Source organism: Cervus elaphus, chromosome 13 (assembly GCF_910594005.1).
Source record: "Cervus elaphus chromosome 13, mCerEla1.1, whole genome shotgun sequence".
In the NCBI taxonomy this organism is placed as follows: domain Eukaryota; kingdom Metazoa; phylum Chordata; class Mammalia; order Artiodactyla; family Cervidae; genus Cervus; species Cervus elaphus.
The window spans coordinates 53139390-53158782 of NC_057827.1; the positions used below are offsets into that span (position 1 = coordinate 53139390).

The 19393-nt window shown below is 38.8% G+C and overlaps 1 pseudogene; it reads left to right on the plus strand.

Annotated features, from left to right (window-relative positions):
* The window catches only part of LOC122706425, a 45506-nt pseudogene extending 26507 nt beyond the window's left edge, over positions 1–18999 (plus strand).
* Positions 19000–19393: the final 394 nt, after the last annotated feature.

Consider the following 19393-nt stretch of genomic DNA (forward strand, 5'->3'; position numbering starts at 1 on the left):
CCATATATATGCGTTAGTATACTGTATTGGTCTTTATCTTTCTGGCTTACTTCACTCTGTATAATGGGCTCCAGTTTCATCCATCTCATTAGAACTGATTCAAATGAATTTTTTAATAGCTGAGTAATATTCCATGGTGTATATGTACCACAGCTTCCTTATCCATTTGTCTGCTGATGGGCATCTAGGTTGCTTCCATGTCCTGGCTATAATAAACAGTGCTACGATGAACATTGGGGTGCACGTGTCTCTTTCAGATCTGGTTTCCTCGGTGTGTATGCCTAGAAGTGGTATTGCTGGGTCATATGGCAGTTCTATTTCCAGTTTTCTAAGGAATCTCCACACTGTTCTCCATAGTGGCTGTACTAGTTTGCATTCCCACCAACAGTGTAAGAGGGTTCCCTTTTCTCCACACCCTCTCCAGCATTTATTGCTTGTAGACTTTTGGATAGCAGCCATCCTGACTGGCATGTAATGGTACCTCGTTGTGGTTTTGATTTGCATTTCTCTAATAATGAGTGATGTTGAGCATCTTTTCATGTGTTTGTTAGCCATTTGTATGTCTTCTTTGGAGAAATGTCTGTTTAGTTCTTCGGCCAATTTTTTGATTGGGTCATTTATTTTTCTGGAATTGAGCTTCAGGAGTTGCTTGTATATTTTTGAGATTAATCCTTTGTCTGTTGCTTCATTTGCTATTATTTTCTCCCATTCTGAGGGCTGTCTTTTCACCTTGCTTATAGTTTCCTTTTTGTGCAAAAGCTTTTAAGTTTCAATAGGTTCCATTTGTGTATTTTTGCTTTTATTTCCAATATTCTGGGAGGTGGGTCATAGAGGATCTTGCTGTGATTTATGTCAGAGAATGTTTTGCTATGTTCTCCTCTAGGAGTTTTATAGTTTCTGGTCTTACATTTAGATCTTTAATCCATTTTGAGTTTATTTTTGTGTATGGTGTTAGAAAGTGTTCTAGTTTCATTCTTTTATAAGTGGTTGACCAGCTTTCCCAGCACCACTTGTTAAAGAGGTTGTCTTTTTTCCATTGTATATCCTTGCCTCCTTTGTCAAAGATAAGGTGTCCATAGGTTCATGGATTTATCTCTGGGCTTTCTATTCTGTTCCATTGATCTATATTTCTGTCTTTGTGCCAGTACCACACTGTCTTGATGATTGTGGCTTTGTAGTATAGCCGGAAGTCAGTCAGGTTGATTCCTCCAGTTCCATTCTTCTTTCTCAAGATTGCTTTGGCTATTCCAGGTTTTTTGTATTTCCATACAAATTGTGAAATTATTTGTTCTAGTTCTGTGAAGAATACCGTTGGTAGCTTGATAGGGATTGCATTGAATCTATAGATTGCTTTGGGTAGTATAGCCATTTTCATAATATTGAGTCTTCCAATCCATGAACACGGTATGTTTCTCCATCTGTTTGTGTCCTCTTTGATTTCTTTCATCAGTGTTTTATAGTTTTCTATGTATAGGTCTTTTGTTTCTTTAGGTAGATATACTCCTAAGTATTTTATTCTTTTTGTTGCAATGGTGAATGGTATTGTTTCCTTAATTTCTCTGTTTTCTCATTGTTAGCATATAGGAATGCAAGGGATTTCTGTGTGTTAATTTTATATCCTGCAACATTACTGTGTTCATTGATTAGCTCTAGTAATTTTCTGGTAGAGTCTTTAGGGTTTTCTATGTAGAGGATCATGTCATCTGCAAACAGTGAGAGTTTTACTTCTTCTTTTCCTATCTGGATTCCTTTTATTTCTTTTTCTGCTCTGATTGCTGTGGCCAACACTTCCAAAACTATGTTGAATAGTAGTGGTGAGAGTGGACACCCTTATCTTATTCTTGACTTTAAGGGAAATGCTTTCAATTTTTCACCATTGAGGGTAATGCTTGCTGTGGGTTTGTTATATATAGCTTTTATTATGTTGAGGTGTGTTCCTTCTATGCCTGCTTTCTGGAGAATTTTTATCATAAATGGATGTTGAATTTTGTCAAAGGCTTTTTCTGCATCTATTGAGATAATCATATGGTTTTTTTTTTTTTTTTTTGCTTTTAGTAATACAATCATTTTATTATTTTTTGATGTATTTTTTTTTTAATTTTTTTATTAGTTGGAGGCTAATTACTTCACAATATTTCAGTGGGTTTTGTCATACATTGATATGAATCAGCCATAGATTTACACTTATTCCCCATCCTGATCCCCCCTCCCACCTCTCTCTCCACCCGATTCCTCTGGATCTTCCCAGTGCACCAGGCCCAAGCACTTGTCTCATGCATCCCACCTGGGCTGGCGATCTGTTTCACCATAGACAGTACACATGCTGTTCTTTTGAAACATCCCACCCTCACCTTCTCCCACAGAGTTCAAAAGTCTGTTCTGTATTTCTGTGTCTCTTTTTCTGTTTTGCATATAGGGTTATCGTATGGTTTTTATCTTTCAATTTGTTAATGTGGTGTATTACATTGATTGATTTGTGGATGTTAAGGAATCCTTGCATTCCTGGGATAAAGCCCACTTGGTCATGATGTATGATCTTTTTAATATGTTGTTGGATTCTGTTTGCTAGAATTTTGTCAAGGATTTTTGCATCTGTGTTCATCAGTAATATTGGCCTGTAGTTTTCTTTTTTTGTGGCATCTTTGTCTGGTTTTGGTATTAGGGTGATGATGGCTTCATAGATTGAGTTTGGAAGTTTGCCGCCTTTTGCAATTTTCTGGAAGAGTTTGAATAAGATAGGTGTTAGCTCTTCTCTAAATTTTTGGTAGAATTCAGCTGTGAAGCCATCTGGTCCTGGGCTTTTGTTTGCTGGAAGATTTCTGATTACAGTTTTGATTTCCATGCTTGTGGTGTGTCTGTTAAGATCTTCTATTTCTTCCTGGTTCAGTTTTGGAAAGTTATACTTTTCTAAGAATTTGTCCCATTTCATCCAAGTTGTCCATTTTATTGGCATAGAGCTGCTGGTAGTAGTCTCTTATGATCCTTTGTATTTCAGAGTTGTCTGTTGTGATCTCTCCATTTTCATTTCTAATTTTGTTGATCTGGTTCTTCTCCCTTGCTTCTTGATGAGTCTGGCTAACGGCTTGTCAATTTTATTTACCTTTTCAAAAAACCAACTTTTAGCTTTGTTGATTTTTGCTATGGTCTCTTTTGTTTCTTTTGCATTTATTTCTGCCCTAATTTTAAAGATTTCTTTCCTTCTACTAACCCTGGGGTTCTTCATTTCTTCCTTCTCTAGTTGCTTTAGGTGTAGAGTTAGGCTACTTATTTCACTTTTTTCTTGTTTCTTGAGGTAAGCCTGTAATGCTATGAACCTTCCCCTTAGCACTGCTTTTACAGTGTCCCATAGGTTTTGGGTTGTTGTGTTTTCATTTTCATTCGTTTCTGTGCATATTTTGATTTCTTTTTTTATTTCTTCTATGATTTGTTTGTTATTCAGAAGCGTGTTATTTAGCCTCCATATGTTGGAATTTTTAATAGTTTTTTTTTTTCCTGTAATTGAGATCTAACCTTACTGCATTGTGGTCAGAAAAGATTACTGGAATGATTTCAATTTTTGTGAATTTCCCAAGGCTATATTTATGGCCCAGGATGTGATCTATTCTGGAGAAGGTTCCGTGTGCCCTTGAGAAAAAGGTGAAATTGATTGTTTTGCGGTGAAATGCCCTATAGATATCAATTAGGTCTAGCTGGACCATTGTGTCATTTAAAGTTTGTGTTTCCTTGTTAATTTTCTGTTTAGTTGATCTGTCCATAGGTGTTAGTGGGGTATTAAAGTCTCCCACTATTATTGTGTTATTGTTAATTTCCCCCTTCATTCTTGTTAGCATTTGCCTTACATATTGTGGTGCTCCTATGTTGGGTGCATATATATTTATAATTGTTATATCTTCTTCTTGGATTGACCCTTTGATCATTATGTAGTGTCCTTCTTTGTCTCTTTTCACAGCCTTTATTTTGAAGTCTATTTTATCTGATATAAGTATTGCGACTCCTGCTTTCTTTTGGTCTCCATTTGCGTGGAATATTTTTTTCCAGCCCTTCACTTTCAGTCTGTATGTGTCCCTTGCTTTGAGGTGGGTCTCTTGTAGACAGCATATATAGGGGTCTTGCTTTTGTATCCATTCAGCCAGTCTTTGTCTTTTAGTTGGGGCATTCAACCCATTTACATTTAAGGTAATTATTGATAAGAATGGTCCCGTTGCCATTTACTTTGTTGTTTTGGGTTCATGTTCATACAAACTTTCTCTGTTTCCTGTCTAGAGAGATCCTTTAGCATTTGTTGAAGAGCTGGTTTTGTGGTGCTGAATTCTCTCAGTTTTTGCTTGTCTGTAAAGCTTTTGAATTCTCCTTCATATCTGAATGAAATCCTTGCTGGGTACAGTAATCTGGGTTGTAGGTTATTTTCTTTCATTACTTTAAGTATGTCCTGCCATTCCTTTCTGGCCTGAAGAGTTTCTATTGAAAGATCACCTGTTATCCTTATGGGAATCCCCTTGTGTGTTATTTGTTGTTTCTCCCTTGCTGCTTTTAATATTTGTTCTTTGTGTTTGATCTTTGTTAATTTGACTAATATGTGTCTTGGGGTGTTTTGCCTTGGGTTTATCCTGTTTGGGACTCTCTGGGTTTCTTGGACTTGGGTGGCTATTTCCTTCCCCATTTTGGGGAAGTTTTCAGCTATTATGTCCTCGAGTATCTTCTCATGGCCTTTCTTTTTGTCTTCTTCTTCTGGGACTCCTAATATTCGAATGTTGGGGTGTTTCACAGTGTCCCAGAGGTCCCTGAGGTTGTCCTCATTTCTTTTAATTCTTTTTTCCTCTCTGCTTCATTTATTTCCACCATTTTATCTTCTACCTCACTTATCCTATCTTCTGCCTCTGTTATTCTACTGTTGGTTCCCTCCAGAGTGTTTTTGATCTCATTTATTGCATTATTCATTTTTAATTGACTCTTTCTTATTTCTTCTAGGTTCTTGTTAAACATTTCTTGCATCTTCTCAATCCTTGTCTCCAGGCTATTTATCTGTAACTCCATTTTGTTTTCAAGATTTTGGATCATTTTTATTATCATGATTCTAAATTCTTTTTCAGGTAGATTCTCTATATCCTCCTCTTTTGTTTGGCTTGGTGGGCATTTTTCATGTTCCTTTACCTGCTGGGTATTTCTCTGCCTTTTCATCTTATTTAGTTGCTGGATTTGGGGTGGCCTGTTTGTATTCTGGTAGTCTGTGGTTCTTTTTTATTGTGGAGGTTTCTCCCAGTGGGTGGGGCTTGGTGTTTGGCTTGTCGAGGTTTGCTGGTTAGAGAAGCTTGTGTCAGTGTTGTGGCGGGTGGAGCTGGATTTCTTCTCTCTGGAGTGCAATGGAGTGTCCAGTAGTGAGTTTTGAGATGGGTCTATGGGTTTGGTGTGAATTTGGGCAGCCTGTATATTGACTTTCAGGGCTATATTCCTGCATTGCTGGAGAATTTGTGTGGTATGTCTTGCTCTGGAACTTATTGGCTCTTGGGTGGTGGTTGGTTTTAGTGTAGGTATGGAGGCTTTTGGATGATCTCTTATTAATTAATATACCCTGTAGTCTGGAGTTCTCTGGTGTTCTCAGGTTTTGGGCTTAAGCCTCTTGCCTCTGGGTTTCAGTCTTATTTTCCAGTAGCCTCAAGACTTCTCCCTCCATATAGCAGTGATAATAAAACTTCTAGGTTAATGGTGAAAGGATTCTCCACAGTGAGGGACACCCAGAGAGGTTCACAGAGTTACATGAAGAAGAGGAGAGGGAGGAAGGAGATAGAGGTGAGCAGGAGGAGAAAAAGGGGGATTCAAGAGAGGAGAGAGACAGATCTAGGCAGTACTCTGTTCCCTAAGTGTTCTCCGCAGCCCAGAACACCCACAGAGATTCACAGAATTGGATTGAGAAGAGAAGGGGGAGGGAGGAAATAGAGGTGATCTGGGGGAGAAAAAGAATCAAAAGGGGGAGAGTGTGATCAAACCAGTAATCACACTCCTGCGTAAAAATGTGTACTGAAGGTTGGATTCTTAAATGTCCAAAATTGATAGCAAATACTGAAAAACAAAGATTAAAAATCTAGAGTAGAGTTTAGACTCTTAAAAATACAATAGTAAAAAACCACAAAAACACACAAAAATTTAAGAAATATATATGGAGTTTGCATTAAAAATAGGATCCTAAAAAAAAAAAATAAAAATAGGATTTTTTTTTAACCAGGTTATAGTGGGTTATAAAAATGAAAATTAAGGAGTAATAGAGGAGCAATAGAAGACTGTAATAAAAGAAAGAGAAAAAAAATTTTTTAATTAAAAATAAAAAAATAGTAGTAAAAATATATCTAGGAATTTCTCTGGAGCTGTTGTGGGCAGTGTGGGTTCGGCTCAGTTTCAGACAGCTACTTGTTCCAACTTACACTTCTCGCTATCTATAGGCCCCTTCCAGTGTAGTCGGTGTTAACTACAGGGATTTTAATCTGCTGCACCAGTCACTTCTGAAGCGGTTCCCTTTGTTTCTTTGGCTTCTGTTTGCAGGTCTCTTCAGAGCCTCATTTCCACCCTGACACAAGCGGGCGGAGGTGGTCTCTTGTTTAGGTTCGCTTGTTCAGTCGTGCTGTGGGAGGGAGGGGCGCTGCAGACAAATGTCACTGGCCTGTGTGGGGAGCACTCGCGGTTTTCCGGCCACACTGGGTTTGCCCCCACTCGGGGCGGGCGTGTGTGCTTTCCTGTCTACACTGCTCAGGCTCCAGGCTGCTCTCCGGGGAGCTGGCCCTGCGTTGCGTGGACTTCACAGGCCTAAGCCGCTCAGATTCAGGTTTTCAGGTTCTCCACAAAAGCACAGACTCGGTTGGGCCTACCTTTTGTGCCTTCCCTGGTCGGGGCAGCTCAGGCAGCCAGGAGCTTGACGAGTGCACTTTCCCCAGGTGCAGGGTGCCTCATCCCCTCCGCAGTCCCAGCCTCAGTTTCCCTGCGCGCTGGTAGCGCGCGCCTTGTGTCAGTTCTGGGGAGCTGGACTCTAGCTGCGACCCTCCTGGTGGATGTCGACTATCCAGGATCTCAAGGAAGTCTTTGGTTAGAAGCTGGAAGCCTGTTTGCTGTTTGGTAGGGATGCCATTTCTGGGGCCGAGTTTGCCCCTTTCCCCTCCCCGCTGCCTCCTGCCTTCAGCAGGGGATGGGCCGGTCCGCCGCCAGGTAGCTCTTCTCTGGTATTTGCTCAATCCTTCGTTCTGGGAACCGGCGGGTAGTGCCTAAGTTTAGGGATTTTCCCAACTTAATTCTCACAGTTTAAGTTGCTATCTCACGTTAGCTCCCTCCGATTGCCCTCAGGGCATTCGGGGCTGGTCCACACCCACACTGCCCCCTCCCCCCCCCTCCACCCCCCCCCCCGCTCCTCTCCGTTCCGCCCCCACTTGCTGGTGGTGTGCTGGTGGTGGGTGCGGGCGTCTGGGGTACTTTTCTGCTGGGAGTTGCTTTTAGGCATGTAAACTGTGGGTTTTATTTATTTTTCCTCCCAGTTAGTTTGCCCTCCTTCGAAAACTTCCCCCAGACCTGCCAGTGAGAGGGTTTCCTGGTGTTTGGAAACTTCCTCCATTAAGACTCCCTTCCCGGGATGGGTCTCTGTCCCTAGCTCTTTTGTTTCTCTTTTTATCTCTTATATTTTGTCCTACCTCCTTTCAAAGACAATGGGCTGCTTTTCTGGGTGTCTGATGTCCTCTGCTAGTGATCAGAAGTTGTTTTGTGGAGTTTGCCCAGCGTTCAAATGTTCTTTTGAGGAATTTGTAGGGGAGAAAGTGGTCTCCCCATCCTGTTCCTCTGCCATCTTAGTTCCCTCCTCTCAAGAGGCTCTTTAGTTCCTCTTCATTTTCTGCCATTAGATTGGTACCATCTGCCTATCTGAGGTTGTTGATATTTCTCTCAGCAGTCTTGAATCCAGCTTGTGATTCATCCAACCCAGCATTTCAGGTGATGTACTCTGCATAGAAGTTAAATAAGCAGGGTGACAACATACCCTGGTCATCCTCCTTTCCCAATTTCAAACCAGTCAGTTTTTCCATGTCCAGTTCTAACTGTTGCTTCTTAATTTACAAACAGGTTTCCCAAGAGATAGGTAAGGTGATCTGGTAGTCCCATCTCTTTAATAATTTTCCACAGTTTGTTGTCATCCACACAGTCAAAGGTTTAGCAGAGTCAATGAAGCAGCAGTAGGTTGTTTTTTTCTGGAATTACTTTGCTCTCCATGATCCAACCAGTGTTGGCAATTTGGTGTCTGGTTGTTCTGCCTCTTCAAAACCCAGTTTGTACATATGGAAGTTCTCAGTTCATATACTGCTGAAGTCCAGCTTAAAGGATTTTGAGCATAAACTTGCATGTGAAATGAGCATGGTTGTACAGTAGTTTGAACATTCTTTTCGTTGCCCTTCTTTGGGATTGGAATGAAAACTGACCTTTTCTTGTCCTGTGGCCACTGCCAAGATTTTCAAATTTGTGGACATATTGACTACAGTCTTTAACAACATCATCTTTTAGGATTATCAATAGCTCAGTTGGAATTTTGTCACCTCAACTAGCTTTGTTCATAGTAATACTTCCTAAGGCCCACTTGAGTTCACATTCTAGGATGTCTGACTCTAGGTGAGTGACCCCACCATCATCGATATCCAGGTCATTAGTAATTTCCTTGTATAGTTCTTCTGTGCATTCTTGCCACCTCTTCTTAATCTCTTCTGTGTTTTACCATTTCTGTCCTTTATCATGCTCATCCTTGCATGAAATGTCCCCTTGATATCTACAATTTTCTTGAAGAGATCTCTATTCTTTCTCATTCTATTTTTTACCTCTAAATCTTTGTATTGTTCATTTAAGAAGTCCTTCTTATTGCTCCTTACTGTTAAGTTGAAAGTTGGTCATTCAGTCGTGCCCAACTCTTTGTGACCCCATGGGCTGTAATCCACCAGGCTCCTCTGTCCCTGGAATTCTCCAGTCAACAATACTGGAGTGGGTTGCCATTTCCTTCTTCACCTTGCTATGAAACCCTGATTCAATAACACTTTCTGTCAATGAAATTTTAGCCGCTTAGTCATGTCTGACTCTTTGTGATCCCATGGACTGGAGCCCACCATGGAATTCTCTCTGTCCATGAAATTCTCCAGGCAAGAATACTGGAATGGATCCAGGGATCTTCCTGACCTAGGGATCAAACCTGTGTCTCCTGCATTGCAGTCAGATTTCTTTACCATCTGAGCCATCTGGATTCTTAATCATTGGCCCTTTCTGTCAGTATCTTATGCTAAAAATAAATCCAGATTATTCAAGTATCCATTATACATGTGAAACATTTAAACTATACCAGATTGATCTGTCATAACATGCCTTGATGCCTTCCTAATAGACTATAAAGTCTGGAACCAGACTGCTTGTGTTTCAATCCTTGGTCTACCATTTGCTGTCACCTTAGCATTTTACCAAACTCCTTCAGTGCTATCTGTAAGATGGTTAAAGTGAAAAGCTGTATTAGTTATGATATTGGCCTGAGAATTAAATATTTTATCTAATTTTTTAGCATATGATCTTTCAAAAATGATATATCTTACTCTTTTTTGATGATTTTTCTGCCCAAGACCATATGTTTAGGTGATGCAAATTATTTTAGATTTGGTCTTATCAGAAATAATTATTAGCAATGTAAATACTAATTTCTACAAAAATTAATTCTCTCAAAAGCAAATAAAAATGACATTTAAAATTTCCTTTTGTTAATGTTTGTTCTGTGACTTTCCTATATTAACTTGAAAGAGGAAAAGCAGCACTTCATCTCATTGTTTCTGCCTCATGACCATTGACTTTCAGAAAACAGAAAAATAATTTGATACTGATTGCAGATTTTCTAGTGATTCATTTCACTGATTCAGCACCCTTGCTGGATAATAAGCACATATTTATTTTTCTGTTTGCAAATTTTACAATGCAGTTGTCTCAGTACTCTACATGAGACATATCAATATTATAAATGAATTTAAGCAAGCACATCAAAGCACACTTGTGCTTTTTTCCTTGTGTTTATTCATTTACTTATCCATTAGAGGGAAATAAAACTCACAATACCTGTCCACGGTGCATTACAATTCTTGGGCTACTAAATTTTATCAAGGCTCTTTACTCTGACATCATTCTAGTAACTGTTCTTCCTTCAGAATCAGAGCAAAGCCAAGAGATAATAGTCCTTCAATTACATGGTTTTCAGTATGCTGATAACCTTTCAGCTCAGATACATTGTTGAGAACTAAAAAAAAAAATAAAAAGAAATCCAGGACACAGATTCAATTTACAGATGTCCCTTTTGGAAAATTAGAAATAAATCTCATATATTTTGCTTTATTGACAATGCCAAAACCTTTGACTTTGTATATCACAATAAACTGTGGAAAATTCTGAAAGATATGGAAATACCAGACCACTTGACCTGCCTCTTGAGAAACCTGTATGCAGGTCAGGAAGCAACAGTTAGAACTGGACATGGAACAACACACTGGTTCCAAATAGGAAAAGGAGTACATCAAGACTGTATATTGTCACCCTGATTATTTAACTTATATGCAAAGTACATCATGAGAAATGCTGGGCTGGAAGAAGCACAAGCTGGAATCAAGATTGCCGGGAGAAATATCAATAACCTCAGATATGCAGATGATACCACCCTTATGGCAGAAAGTGAAGAAAAACTAAAGAGCCTCTTGATGAAAGTGAAAGAGGAGAGTGAAAAAGTTGGCTTAAAGCTCAACATTCAGAAAACTAAGATCATGGCATCTGGTCCCATCACTTCATGGCAAATAGATGGGGAAACAGTGGAAACAGTGGCTGACTTTATTTTTTGGCCTCCCAAATCACTGCAGATGGTGATTGTAGCCGTGAAATTAAAAGACGTTTACTCCTTGGAAGGAAAGTTATGACCAACCTAGACAGCATATTAAAAAGGAGACACATTACTTTGTCAACAAAGGTCCTTCAAGGCTATGGTTTTTCCAGTAGTTATGTATGGATGTGAGAGTTGGACTATAAAGAAAGCTGAGCACCAAAGAATTGATGTTTTTGAACTGTGTTGTTGGAGAAGACTCTTGAGAGTCCCTTGGATTGCAAGGAGATCCAACCAGTTCATCCTAAAGGAGATCAGTCCTGGGTGTTCATTGGAAGGACTGATGCTGAAGCTGAAACTCCAATACTTTGTCTACCTGATGCGAAGAGCTGACTCATTTGAAAAGACCCTGATGCTGGGAAAGATTGGGGGCAGGAGGAAAAGGGGGTGACAGAGGATGAGATGGTTGGATGGCATCACCGACTCAACAGACATGAGTTTGAGTAAACTCCCGGAGTTGGTGATGGACAGGAAGGCCTGGAATGCTTCAGTCCATAGCGTCGCAAAGAGCTGGACGTGAGTGAGCGACTGAACTGAACTGAACTGAATATACCTTGCAATAGTCTCAATTATTTCAAACTAAAATAGTTTTATTCCCTTACTGGTTTATGTGTTTGTCTAAAATTTATGAGAATAATGCTAACTTCTGAGTATTTATAATTTTATTAATTTATTCCACATATTTTACTGCATATTAATCATGTTCAGATGACTCTGCTAGCTGAATGCTGTGAAATATGAGAAAAATAATTTAGGGAAATAATAATAACATAGTTTAGACAAATAAAGAGCCAAATTAGTAATAGTTTTTTTTTTTTTTTTTGGTCTTACTTTCCTGTTCCTTAAAAGGAAAGATTGAAAAGGGTTTAGATGATTCAGTGCATACTAGATAAGTCTGGCCTTAAGAAATTACTTTGCTGTCCTCAGTAATATAAGATTCAAAAATGTCATGATAATGGGAATGATTAAATCTCTTTTTCAGTCTTGTATAACTTCAGAGTAGGGCAGAATCAAACAAATGAAAATAATTGGCAAATACATATATATCACACTGGAGTATAGTTTGTAAAATTTATTTTCTTTTTATAAAACATGTTTATTATTGAAATTTTGAATGACAAAATCACTTTACAAAGTTAAGAACATCCTTCCACTTTACCAAATGACTTGACTCTTAGTGTTTTGTAAGAATAATAATTCCTAAATCAATTGAGGTACTCAAACATGTTGAAATGCTAGTGGCAAATGCACGTTTTCCTTTCATAAGTTCACTTACACTCAGATTTGAAATGTATCACTTCCGTGTTCTTCTTTTATCTAATCAACCAGCGCACTAGTTTCAGCTCAAGTATATATGCCCCAAATGGCTTACCATTTGTATTTGGAGATGTATGTTGTCACTTTTATGTTGTAGATGATATATTTTATATGAAATTCTACCATTATAAAATACAAATATGGTATAAAACTGTTAGCAAAGGTTTAATTTTCATTTCTTTGTCATATAGCTATTATCTCCCTACAAATTACTGTTACTATAGTTAGCAGTTGTTATTGTTGTTTGGTGCTCAGTCATGTCTGACTCTTGGCAACCCCATAGACTACAGCATGCCAGGCTTCCCTGTCCATCACCATCTCCCAGAACTTGTTCAAACTCATGCCCTCTGAGTCAGTGATGCCATCCAACCATCTCGTCCTCTATCATCCCCTTCTCCTGCCTTCAAAGTTTCCCAGCCTCAGGGTAGTTTCTAATGAGTTGGTTCTTTGCATCAGGTGGCCAAAGTATTGGGACTTCAGCTTCAGTATAAGAGCTTCCAATGAATAGTCAGAACTGATTTCCTTTGGGGATTGGCTGATTTGATCTTCTTGCAGTCCAAGGGACTCTCAAGAGTCTTTTCCAACACCACAGTTCAAAAGCATCATTTCTTTGGTGCTCAGTCTTCTTTATGTTGCAACACTCACATCCATATATGGCTACTGGAAAAACCATAGCTTTAACTAGGTGGACATTTGTCAGCCACGTAATGTTTGCTGTTTAATATTCTGTCTAGGTTTATCATAGCTTTTCTTCCAAGGAGAAAGTGTCTTTTAATTTCATGGCTGCAGTCACCACCTACAGTGATTTTGGAGCCCAAGAAAATACAGTCTGTCACTGTTTCTGTTGATTCCCCATCTATTTGCCTTGAAGTGATGGGACTCAATGTCAGGATCTCAGTTTTCTGAATTTTGAGTTTTAAGCCAGCTTTTCACTCTCCTCTTTCAACTTCATCAAGAGGATCTGTAGTTCCTCTTTATTTTCTGCCATTAAGGTGGTTTCATATGCATATCTGAGGTTATTGATATTTCTCCAGGCAATCTTGATTCCAGCTTGTGCTTCATCCAGCCCGGCATTTCGCGTGATGTACTCTGCATAGAAGCTAAATAAGCAGGGTGGCAATATACAGCTTTGACGTACTCCTTTCCCAATTTTGAACCAGTCTGTTGTTCCATGTCTGGTTCTAACTGTTGCTTCTTGACCTGTATACAGGTTTCTCTGGAGGAAGACAAGGCAATCTGGTATTCCCATCTCTTTCAGAATTTTCCAGTTTATTGTGACCCACAGAGTCAAACGCATAGTCAATAAAGCAGAAGTAAATATTTTCCTGAAATTCTCTTGCTTTTTCTATGATGTAACAGATGTTGGCAATTTGATATCTTTTCCCTCTCCTTTCTTAAATCCAGATTGAACTTCTGGAAGTTCTCTGTTCATGTACTATCGAGCCAGCCTTGGAGAAGTTTGAGCATTACTTTGCTAGTATGTGAAGTGAGTGCAATTGTGCAGTAATTTGAACATTCTTTGGCATTGTCCTTTTTTAGGATTGGAATGAAAACTGACCTTTTACAGTCCTGTGGCCACTGCTGAGTTTTCCATATTTCCTGGCATATTGAGTGCAGCACTTTAACAGCATCAGCTTTTAAAATCAGAAAAAACTCAGCTCGAGTTCCTTCATGTTCACTAACTTTGTTCATAGTGATGCTTCCTAATGCCCTCTTGACTTTGCATTTCAGGATGTCTGACTCTAGGTGAGTTATCACACCATCATAGTTATCTGGGTCCTGAAGATCTTTTTTGTACAGTTCTAGGTATTTTTGTCAACTCTTCTTAATATCTTCTGCTTTTGTTAGGTCCATGATGTTTTTGCCCTTTATTGTGCCCATCTTTGCATGAAAGATTCCCTTGGTATCTAATTTTCTTGATGAGATCTCTAGTCTTTCCCATTCTATCGTCTTCCTCTGTTTCTTTGCATTGTTCACTTAGGAAGACTTTCTTACCTCTCTTTGCTGTTCTTTGGAACTCTGCATTCAGATGGTATATCTTTCCTTTCCTCCTTTGCCTTTAGCTTCTCTTTTCTCAGCTATTTGTAAGCCTCTTTGGACAGCCATTTTTGTCTTTTTGTATTTCTTTTTAGGGGGATAGTTTTGATCACCACCTCCTGAACAATGTCACAAGCCTCCATCCACAGCTCTTCAGGCATTCTGTCTGTCAGATCTGATCCCTTGAGTCTATTTGTTACTTATACTGTATAATCGTAAGGGATTTGATTTAGGTCATACCTGAATGGCTTGGTGGCTTTCCCTACTTTCTTCAATTTAAGTCTGAATTTGGCAATAAGGAGTTCATGATCTGTGCCACAGTCAGCTCCCAGTCTTGTTATTGCTGACTGTATAGAGCTTCTCCATCTTTGACTGCAGAGTACAGTCAATGTGATTTTGGTATTGACCGCCAGGTGATGTCCATGTATAGAGTCATCTCTTGTGTTGTTAAAAAAGGATGTTAGCTATGACTTGTGAATTCTCTTGGCAAAACTCTGTTAGCCTTTGTCCTGCTTCATTTCTACTCCAAGGCCAAACTTGCCTGTGTGTCTGCTTGTAACTGCCACTTTGTGAACTGAGAAAATTAGTTTTTATAAGATTTTTAGTATTTTAACTTTTCATTGTGACATTTGAAACACAGAGAAAACAGCAGAAACTAATATTACATATACCTACCAATTTATTATTGTAATCAAATGAACATTATATTACCTTTAGATGATTTTATTTCTCTTTTAGAAAGAAAACTTGCAAAAATAGACTTTAAGTCCACATACTGTTCTTTCCTCTTTCTTAGAATCTAGAGTTAATAAAATTCCTGAAATTGATGAATACCATTCCCATATTTTCTAGTATTCTTTTGTTGTGTATGATCAATATGTAATATACACAAAACATACATCTTTGCTTTGCTTCTTGAAATGTTACAAAATCATGGAATCAAGAAACTGTCTTGTGTAGGATTTTTTATATCAGTGTTGAAGAAATGAAATTGGTCTGTAGTATTCTATTCATGTGTTTCCCTTTTTGTTTTTAGTATAAAATGAAATTACACAAAAATACATATATTTTGAGTTCAAGTTCTGGAAAAGATACATATACACACTACCTGTATGTTCTAATGAATGCTGAGGGCCCTCACAAGCAGATAGATCCAGCAGAATCTACAGGCAGTTTACCATTTTTTTCCCCCTAGTATGTAGTGATTTGAACCCAAAGTGCCAAGAGATGCCACTGGGAATAAACAGAGGGAACTCCAATACAAAGCCTTTAGTCTGGCCAAGGGGTGCGAAAGGGAACCTCTAACACTCAGAGAGTGTGTATAACTATTTCTTTGGTTTGCTTTCTTTCATTCTTCTTTGCTCTGATCCTTAAGCAGTCCCATCAAGGCAGCCTCAGCTGGCAGCAATAGAGCTTAAGGAAGCCAAAATTCTGAGGGAGAGGAATCTTCTTTCTCCTTCTTTGGAACTGTGTTTCCAATAGAATGGGTGGAATTCCATTTTGTTTCTTGTTTGTTTGTTTCTGTCCTTGTTTTTCTGTATGCAGGAGCAGTTTGGGGCCTGACCAGCAAGGCAGAGTATATAAAACCCCAGCCTTCTGAATAGAGTTCCAGAGATGAACCCAAAGAAACCAGAAGTATGAGGTGATGTGTAGAGGGAAGTGCTGTTTAAACATTTCTTACCTCACCCTCAAACTCTGCATGTGTGCATCTGATTCCATTCAGTACGTCAAATGCTTTAAGAATTGAATGGGTAGACTACTACCTAGGTCTGGATATTGACTGGTACACACATGGAACTGTTCTGAATAATGCAAAAAGGATTGGAATCAAAATTGAATTTAAAACTGTAGCTCACGGGAGGCTGTCAAATTAAATCCTGTTCACCACAGGATTTAATCAAGACTCAGAGTCTCATTGTACAACAATAAATATGTCTTGGGTAAAATTCAGAATTCCTTGGAATTTGAAGAACCAGAAAATTTTATCTCATATGGGAAAAAAAAAGATCAAGACACACCAGTGATGAAGTGACATATATATTGAAATTATTTGACAAAGACTTTAAAGACACTATTAATTTCACAAAGCTCTAGAAAACGATTTAGAAAGATACTTGAAACCAAAAGGAAAATTAGTTTCAGCAATGAAATGTAAGATACATGTTACTTGGGGGAAAAAAAAAAACTAGACAAACACAAATTACTGCATACAGGGAATAATTAGCAGAGTAGAGATAACAGAGGAATAATGAAATTGAAGATAAAGGTTCATTATCTAATTGAAACATGAGTGAAAAAAATTAATGACAATAGCCTTATGTCCTACAACCAAATATGTACATTATTTCTGTCTTTGGATTATCAGGAGAAGAGAAAGAGCAAAGTGCTGAAAAAACTTTGAAAAAATCAAGAATAGAAATTTCCTAAACATGGTGCTGAGATGTAAACTTACCAGTTGAAGAAACTTAGTGAATCCCAAAAAAGGGTAAATAGGACTCCATGACCAGATACTACTGAAAATGACATATATAGAAAAATAATATTTAAAAAATTCTCAGAGAAAACAAAATAGCAAAGCACTGTCTGTAGGGAACAGTAAATTAATGACTGCAGATTTCTCACTAGATACCATGAGCTCCTGAAATTAGAGGAAGCAGTGGTAAGTCCTGAGAGGAAAAAGCTGTAAACTCAGCTTCAATATTCAGGCAGATATCATTTAAGGATAAAGATAAAATAAGAGCTTTCTCAGATGAAGCAAAACTAAACTCATTGCAAGAGAACTGTTCTAAAATAATCACTTAAAGGAGTTTCTTCAAAAAGAGAATGTTACAGATTGATGTGTCTCCCCCCCAGTCTCCCCAAAAAAGGTATATTGAAGTCCTCAGATTTCTTACAGAGGGAATCAAGTGAAATATGACCATTGAGGTGGTCTCCAATCTACCTCAATGTGACTGGTGTCATTATACAAAGAATTTTGGACACAAAGACAAGGAAGGTGGGAAGACAACATGGAGACACAGAGAGGAATGGAACAAATGTTCCTTCACAGATCCCAGAAGGAACAAATCCTACAAACCACTTGATCTTGGACAGCTAGCATCTAGAACATATGAGACAGTAAGTTTCTGTTTTGAAGACCATCCACCAAGTGTACAGTACTTTGCTTGGCAACCCTAGGAAGCTAAGACAAAGGGGAAATGATAAAAGAAATTTGGAACATCAGAAATGAAGACAAAAAGCAATAGCTTAAATATAGAAATTAAGGAGAGCATAAAGACATTCTCAAATAATGGGAAACAAAATTTGTTGCCAGCACACCTACTACTGTAAATGAATGGCTAAAGGAACTTCTTTAAGCAAAATGTTCATGATTAAAGAAGGAATCTTGGGACTTTAGGAAGAAAGAAACAACATGGAAATAGCTACTATGTGGCAAATTAGATTTTTTTTCAAGTTTTCTATTTGATGACTGAAGTAAAAATTGGAACACAGGTATATGTAGAATGAGTGATATACTTTCAAACTGTGGTGCTGGAGAAGACTCTTGAGAGTCCCTTTGACAGCAAGGAGATCAAATCGATCAATCCTAAAGGAAATCAACCCTGAATATTCATTGGAAGGACTGATGCTGAAGTTAAAACTCCTATACTTTGGCTACCTGATGCGAAGAGCCATCTCACTGGGAAAAAACCCTAATGCTAGGAAGGATTGAGGGCAGGAGGAGAAGGGGGTAAAGGAGGATGAAATGGTTGGATGGCATCATTGACTTGATGGACATGAGTTTGAGCAAACTCTAGGAGATAGTAAAGGACAGGGACGCCTGGTGTGCCGCATCCATGGGGTTGCAAAGAGTAGGATACAAGTGAGCAACTGAACAGCAACACAGAGTGAGTGGGCATCAGGAGAACAGTATGAAGGCAGCACTGAGGGTGGGAGTGTGCAAGCTATGTGGTGTGTGAGTCAAGCTAGGGCAGCACTGAGATACTTCTAGTCCCTTTGTGTTACCAATGAGGCAGAATACTTGGTGGCATACTTTCCTTCAAAGATGTTGTTAGAACCTGTCAGTTTTTTGAAGGAACCAATCCTAAACATTCATAACCTAACTCAGATCCACTCAGACCTGAATCTGTGGCCCTGTTCTACTCACCAATAGCCAAAATGGACTGGAAGATCCCACTTCCAAGTAGTGAAGATTGAGTGAGTGTGAAGAAGCCTTCCAGGGAACCAGGGTGTTAATGATGCATGGGATGCTAAAAAAAGCAACCAGAAATTACTGGACATTTTTGAGAAAGTGAAACCTGTGATCTGGCTGCTGATCCTGAAATGTGACTTGGTAAAAATGTGGGTACAGCTCCTAACTCCTAGGATAGACGATGGGAATGACTTTGGGGTATATATTCAGGAGAAGACAGTTACAGAACTAAGAATGTTGAGAGCTGCATTTCATCTGAATCAATTTCTGGATATTATGTTACAGGAGCCAAATCAATTTTCAAAATAGCTAAATATCCCCATATGGAGGACTTTCCTCCTGCACCATGACAGAGATTGATGAGAAAGACTATGACAGCCTTCAACTCATTGTATCAGAACTAAGGAATCAGTATGTCACTCTACATGACATGATCCTGAAAAACATCAAAAAGATCAAATGCAGAGACTCTGTACCAAGGCCAAGGCCAGAGAACTTTGCGAGTCTGGCTCAAGACCCAACATCATCTTGGTCTGTTATGTGACTATGATCATGGGGCACCTGGCTGGAAATAGTAGTCATAGTTCTCTGTGTTTTTAGCTGGAGTCTAATGAGACTCTCATGTAGCTCTGTGCATCTCTTTTTGCAGGCCTCAGTGCATGCATACTAAGTCACTTTGTCATGTCCAACTCTTTGCAACCCTATGGACTTCAGCCTGTCAGGCTCCTCTGTCCATGGGATTTCCCAGGCAAGGATACTGGAATGGGTTTCCATTTCCTTCTCCAAAAGATCTTCCAACCCAGGGATTAAACCCACATCTCCTGCATTGGCAGACAGATTATTTACCACTGAGCCACCAGGGAAGCTCTATCTTAAGCCAGTAGGGAAATGCATATTTAACCATAATGAGTTATAAATACACATCTATTAGAATGTTT